Source organism: Anticarsia gemmatalis, chromosome 7 (genome assembly GCF_050436995.1).
Source record: "Anticarsia gemmatalis isolate Benzon Research Colony breed Stoneville strain chromosome 7, ilAntGemm2 primary, whole genome shotgun sequence".
Lineage (NCBI taxonomy): Eukaryota > Metazoa > Arthropoda > Insecta > Lepidoptera > Erebidae > Anticarsia > Anticarsia gemmatalis.
Genome location: NC_134751.1, coordinates 12,027,587 through 12,034,737, shown reverse-complemented (window position 1 = coordinate 12,034,737; position 7,151 = coordinate 12,027,587).

Genomic DNA, 7,151 nt, shown 5'->3' with positions numbered 1-7,151 from the left:
CGAGCCACCACGCGCCGCCACCGCTCCGATCTCGGGACCACCACCTACCTGCTCACCCATTTCAAATGTTCATCGTAATCATTGCAGGAATTTAAAACCCTCAACCAATATTTGGGTCCGATCCGGTCCGAAAAAAATCATTGTGCTTATTGATACACTTAATGTAACTTTGACTAATGCCCGGTTTCTAAGTCATTTAGCTGTAGTTTATCTATTTAACCTGTCATTTTATATGAGCTTAAACGCTATTGTGTTTGTGCTAAATGTACCTCAGAAATCGAGGGTTAAAGTTATGTTTGTTATCGTAAACGTCTACAATCTACATTCCAAGCATTGGAAAAGAAATCAAAATAATTTGATAAGTAGATTCAAAGTGCTTTACAACAAAAGATACATAACATTTCCTTACAATCTGCACGATCTTTCTCACATTATCTTTATCTTAATTTCTAAACATAACTACCGGTATTTTTACAAAGACATCGACAGCTAGGAAACGTACATAATCTTGACTACGTGTCTTTTAGTTTATTTTCTCTCAATAACATAGAAAAGAATGCTGTATCATACGTCGTATAAAATAAAGTATGATAAATGGTTTAATACGCGACTGAGCTTCACTTAAAAACTCATTTTTACGCTTCGTACAATACAACAACTTTGTAGAAAGCCCTGTATGCAAGGTTCGCAGCTGACCCGCAGACTGAAGCAGCTATTTTTTATAAAGGCAAGACCAGCACTAAAAATGGCTCTTGTGTCGCGGGGACTTTTACAAACGTACAAATATCGAACACAAAGTACGACCAGACCCGAAACAATTATTTGTAGATCGCACGAATGGAAATCGAACCCTCGACCTCCCGACGCACTGGTAGCGGCATGGCGACCAAAACTTCGCTACGGTGGCTGTTTGATACAGTATCTTTATTTTGAAAATACACAGACTCATTTATTATAATCTAGATTAATAGATCACGCCAAGGCTCTCTATTAAGTCGTCGGCCTATAGTATAAGATGCCTTGTAATCATGATCTAGTAGGCTACGGCGATCGAGTTATGTTATCATAAATCTTCTCCGGATATTCAGATTAACTCTCCCTTATTTAAACTAGGTATAACTTTATAATAGTGGTGAACAAAAGTATATAACGTATTCTTGTTACAGTTGTTGAATTTAAATTAAACATGCTCTAATTTCAGGTTTTTCGTAACAATAAAAAAAAATTCTGCACTCTTTAGTGACTCATTGCTAGGCAAAGCCCTGCCCTGCACACTTATAAAGTTTGTATATATTATGAGTATATTATAAGAAACGCTGATAAAAAATTATAATAATTTTTTTTTCATAATAGTCCTTTTTGTATTTATTTGATATCCTCTGGTTGCGAATCTTTCAAAATACTAAATCTACATGGATCGGAATCGTACCTCGACAGTCCTTATTATTGGCACGTGCCACCACAATATACCACTTTAAAACTTTACTACTAAAGTCACTTCTAGAAGAAGCAAATGATAAAACGACTCACATTAATTAACCGTAGTATCGATCAATCAAAACATTAAAACTGTTTCAAACACCGACATTGATCGTCTGAACTTCCATAGTTAATGTCATATAGAACAGCCATAAATAATATTAATACCTATAATGGACTGATTCACGCGACACAAGCCGTCGTTCAGACTGCAAAAACTCTTAACATATCGCACCTTTAGTTATATAATGGCCTAAGTAAAAAAATCGGAAAACTGAGAGTTTAGATGCAAAGAACACAACATTATTGTTAGTATTAGTTATTAGTGAGTAAACAGCACCGATTAGGTCAGAGAAAGAAAAACGAGAATAATTGCTTAATAAATGCATGTGTGTCCTTGTCGTTTTGTCTGCCTTCTTTTATTGTAATTTATTCCATTCCAAACCCGCACTTGGCCGCAGCTTGGTGGATTAAAGGCCAAACCCTTCCCTCATTCCGGGAGACGAACCTTGCCCATTTATTCCATTTGTTCGATTTCAAATAATTTTTTGATATATATTTATTAAGTCATCAAAGAATAAATCTGCAAAATTTAAAAACTCAAATAGCCTTCTTTTTCAAAAATAAGCCGGAATATCAGATGTCAGGATCTTTGAACACAAGTTCCCAAAAATGAGGCTTTGGTCAACTCATCCCGCTTGATCTCATCCCGCGGGATGAGTTGTCCTAGTACAATTTTTGAATCGGACAACTCATCCCGCTGATATATTTTACGATTTGTACAGACTTGAAAAAAAGTGGTTCACGCGCATTAGGGCTAATTCTCAGTGTGGCAACCGACTCGCTAGTGTACTATTTCTCGTTATGGCCATATAAATATTATTTTATTATAATTCATATTACTAGAAGGTACATACATTAAATGTCGTTTTGTAATGATAATTTTCTTTAGTGATCCGAACAATCCAACGATTAATAAAGCAACACAATTGTGTTTCTTGTCTTAATAAGCAACGACATTTAATGTACGTTCTAGTAATGTGAATTATAATAAAATCTTAATAAAATAATATTTATAATCACAATATAATATTTTACAAGTTATTCGATCTTCTACTATCACAAACAATTAAAATTAAGAAAAGAAGAGACTACCTGAAACTATGGAGAACAAGAAAAAAAATTACTATGCCATAAACCAATTGATCTCCGGCCAAATTCAGTAGGAATTCTTTTTGAAAAATTAAGAAGATGGATGATATGTTTTTATTTATTCAGTTTTAAATTTAGAGTTTTTTTATATTCGTACATTTTTATATTTGGCACTTATAATTACAGTTTGTGATTTTAGCCTTTTGACCGCCACAAAAAAAACACATCGCCGTGCCCTCCACGCCAAGCCACAAATTCAATGTCCAAAATGTTATCGATTAAGCATATTGATTTGACTGCCTCCATGGCGCAGTGGTTTAGGTCGCCACGCCGATACCACCGCGTCGGGAGGTCGTGGGTTGAATTCCCACATGGAACAATTATTTGTGCTTTCCATAAATTATTGATTCGGGTCTGGTTGTACTTAGCGTCCGTTGTTTTTATGTTTGTAAAAGTTCCCGCGACACAAGAGCAATTTTTAGAGCGGAAGTTGTCCTTTTAAAAAGAAAGAAAATAAAATATATCGATAAATAAGTGAGTAATAATATTCATCAGACATTTTTGAATATACAGCTTATAACACAAAAAGAATATTTACTTAACCTCATCTCCTACTGTAATAAACTTATAAGACCACATTTATAGCAACACTTTTGTTCACGAATGTACAAATATTTCAAATAATACGGCACATTTTTACCTTTTCTTTAAAGCGGGATGAGTTGACTAAAAAAAAATAATAAAAATATTAATGTGGACAACTTATCCCGCGGGATAAGTTTTAAGCGGGATGAAATGACCAAAGCCTCCCAAAAATCTACTTTTCCGTATTATGCCATTATATTATCGAGGGTGCGTTAATGTTTGAAAAACAACATTATGTGTAAATTTGCTATGTATTAGACATTATTTATGAGTGGTTGTCTTTCCGCGGTGACTTGCGGAAGGCGCAATAAACACGCATAGCTCACTGTAATGGTACTTTTGTATGTGACAGAGATTGATTACAGATTTGAATATGTAACTATTTATTTATTAGTTGTTAAGTATGAGAGTTTATATTACTTTCACTTGAAGATGTACATAATTGTTTGTTATTAGCTTAGAAACAGTAGCTCTTATAATAGACGGGATCCTGGTTGAATAGAATTTGCCTCAATCTCGATCTTGCCAGTCAAATTTCCACCGTTAACAACTCAATGCTAGGTATAAAACATATACCTAGGCGCCACCAAGTTTAAGCATTGTTGTCAGATTGTATAATTAAATAAATAATCAACCGGTTCATCGTTTAAATCAACAACAGAAGTTTAGTTCCATTAACTTTATAATAAGCTAAAAAAGCCTCAAAATTTGATTCCAATTCCGGACTGTCATACAGAAAACAAGAATTGTTACTTTTAATTAACTCAAAATCGAACTCAAGACCTTTTAACCAGCAATTGAATACCAGTTGGATCATCACGGCTATTAACTTTTCCATTTATAATCTAATTAACTAAACCCCCTAATTGTCTAATGTTTATAACAACATTCCTTCATTACATTCACTTTTGAAATAGGTTTCTTTCTTACATAATCATTTCCTTAATTTAAGAGCAGTGCGCTTTTAAATACCACTTCCTTAAACAGATTATTCAAATTGTACCTTAGAATTTCCGTGAGCAAACCGCGAAATTATAGAAACAGGATATAAGTGCGTAGAACTTGTAAGTGAGGGTTAAACTTCTTAATTGCCGATCTAGTTGTATTACATAATAACGTCGTTGTAAATGTGGAATTTCCTCTGACACCTCGTCACACAAAACCCAAGTTACGAAATTGGATTCTATAATCGTCACACCATGTAGTAATTTATGAACTGAAATATACAGGGGCTTGATGACTAGAGTATTCAAAATAGAGTGACTTAAAATCGCTGGAAAGCTAAGAACCTTAATGCTGAACTGTGTTAAAAAAATCTTACAGTGACGATATCGAATGATCACAAGAATAATTCAATACATTTTTTTCTTGATTATTTAATTTTAAACAGAATATTTAATCGTCAAGTCGTATCGCAGGAGACATTAAAAATTTTCATAAGCCTAATTTGTCTTGTAGCCAAACACCCAATCTATTAAATGTGCCCAGTGTTAAGACATTCTGATATATTGTAAGAATAAATCTTCCTCCGACATAGCTTCTGTAGTACATGACCCTAAATTAGAACTTACATATCCTTGTAAAGTATTACGTCAGCTTAAAACTAGTTAAAATTTTTAAAGCCTTTTTAACTTTGGTATCCACAATGTCCACTCAAGGATTTACTTTTTAAGTGCCATCATAACTCACTGACGCTTTTAAACCCTGGAATGTAAAAGGATAACAAACTTGGTATTTAGAAGTTAAGAACTTTGTTTACGAAGGACATGATTAAAGTTAACCATTAAAATATGAAATGACGCTACAAACCTGTGTATGTACTTTAACTACCGTAAAACGGGGTGAATAGAAACAATTTTCAACTTTGTCCTAAAAATTTGTAGCGAATAACTTGTTATTTTTATTGTCAGGTTGTTTTATATCATGTCCGGCGTCATGAAGAAAGAGTTAAAACCATATTTGTCCAAAAATATGCATAGTTTTACGATATTTCATTAAAAAAATGGTCAATTTCTATTCACCCAGCGATAGGGGTGAATCGAAACGACCAAAGGGGTGAATGGAAAAATTGTGTTTTAAAACGTTTTTTCAGTTAACAATATTGTATCTTTATAGATAAATATACACCTAAAGAGATAAACACTCCAAACAACTCATTAGAAAAGAAATTCCACTTTAAATCCAAAGTTTTGAAAAAAATGTAAGGACCATTAAGGCATTCGAGGACGGTTGACTTTGAAGCAATTTTTTGGGTATAAATATCAATTTAAACATTTAAACAATTATGACACCGCAGAGAAGTAATATCGACGTGTAATCATTTCAAATTTGAACAAAATTCTTAAACGAGGAGTACTCAAACATTGGGCTTGAAAACTTTCCTGATTTTTTTTCTATTCACCCCGCGAATTCTATTCACCCCGTTTTACGGTATACTTAATAACAATAAAACTTGCTAGCTTAATCATTTCACTTAAATAGATCAAAACTGTCTTTGTCTTTGTAATGCTTTTTGGTGAAATTATTTTTTCTCTAGCTTACAGATTTCCATGCAAGTTACCGTCATGTAGCTCTATGGATCGCTGAATACACTATTTATTCTAGCTTTATAAAGGTTTAAAACAATTTTCTACCAATCAATTTCTGGGCAGTAATAATTTGTTTATTATAGTTGTATGTAATGGAATTGCAAATATCTGATGTAAAACGTGTTTTAAATGTTTTAAGTTACGAAATAATTACTTTGTATTCAAAGATTCGTTGTTATTGAGTGAAATTGTAAAATTTCGAAGAATGGCACGCGCTTTATTTACTAAACAGCGCGGCTTTCGCAAATAACGGCGCAGACGGCACATGTCTTGAATATGAGCGAACTTTTACTCGAATTACACTTCTGAATTCTTTGATTTTGTGCAATGTTATTTGTTTATTCATTTCTTTACTGTATTGCACAAGTGTGATCTTACTCGTTCCAAAAAAAAAGTTTCTACGGATGTCTACTTCAGTCTAGAAATTTCACAATACCTACCTCTTTATGATACTTTCGGATTAAAACCTTTTTTCTATCACATGCAAGTTTCTTTTTTAAAACATGCTTCACGAAATCTAATTATTCGAAATAATAGACTCCTCGTAGATTTAATAAAAAATATAATTTCCTATTGTGAAATGCATAACTTATTCTATAAATAGAAAAGCTCTGATTTTCCGCGGCCACACACGGCTATCAGACGATCTAAATTCTCAGATAGAATCTCAGATGTAAATACATATAATAAGGTTGTTTGCTTGCATGTGAGAAGATGCAACTTTATACCGAAGATTACGCAAACATTTGCTGCAATCTTCGAGTGCGTGACATCGTTAGCAAGCAGGAAGGCTGACACCACAAGAAATACAGCCTCGGGTGTGACAACTTGGACCCAGATTGTGTTACTCAAGGTATTCCGGGACACCCGGATCTAATTAAAGTGTTAGACAACTCACGTAAAGCATGATTAATCTTTAAGCTATGGGAACTACACAAATGACAGTCTGACAATCGGTAATAAATAATAACTCATCAATCTCAAAAAGATGTGTTGTTTTGATTGGAATTCGGCCCCTCCACGATATTCTTTTATTAGACAAGTAATTTGAAGCGCCAACCAAATAACTACAAAAATACTTTGAAAGCCAATTACGATAGTTTGCGATTTACAATAGTCTTCTTAGTCGTCCTATATCCTTCACCTCTTGTTACATTTTCTTACACAAATGATGTAATATTGACTAAGGATATTTGCCACACTAGAGTAGCAAATAACAATATCGGTAACAATATAAAAGAACAACATTTCCATGCATCTAACGCACAATCGGAACGTTCAACAAAA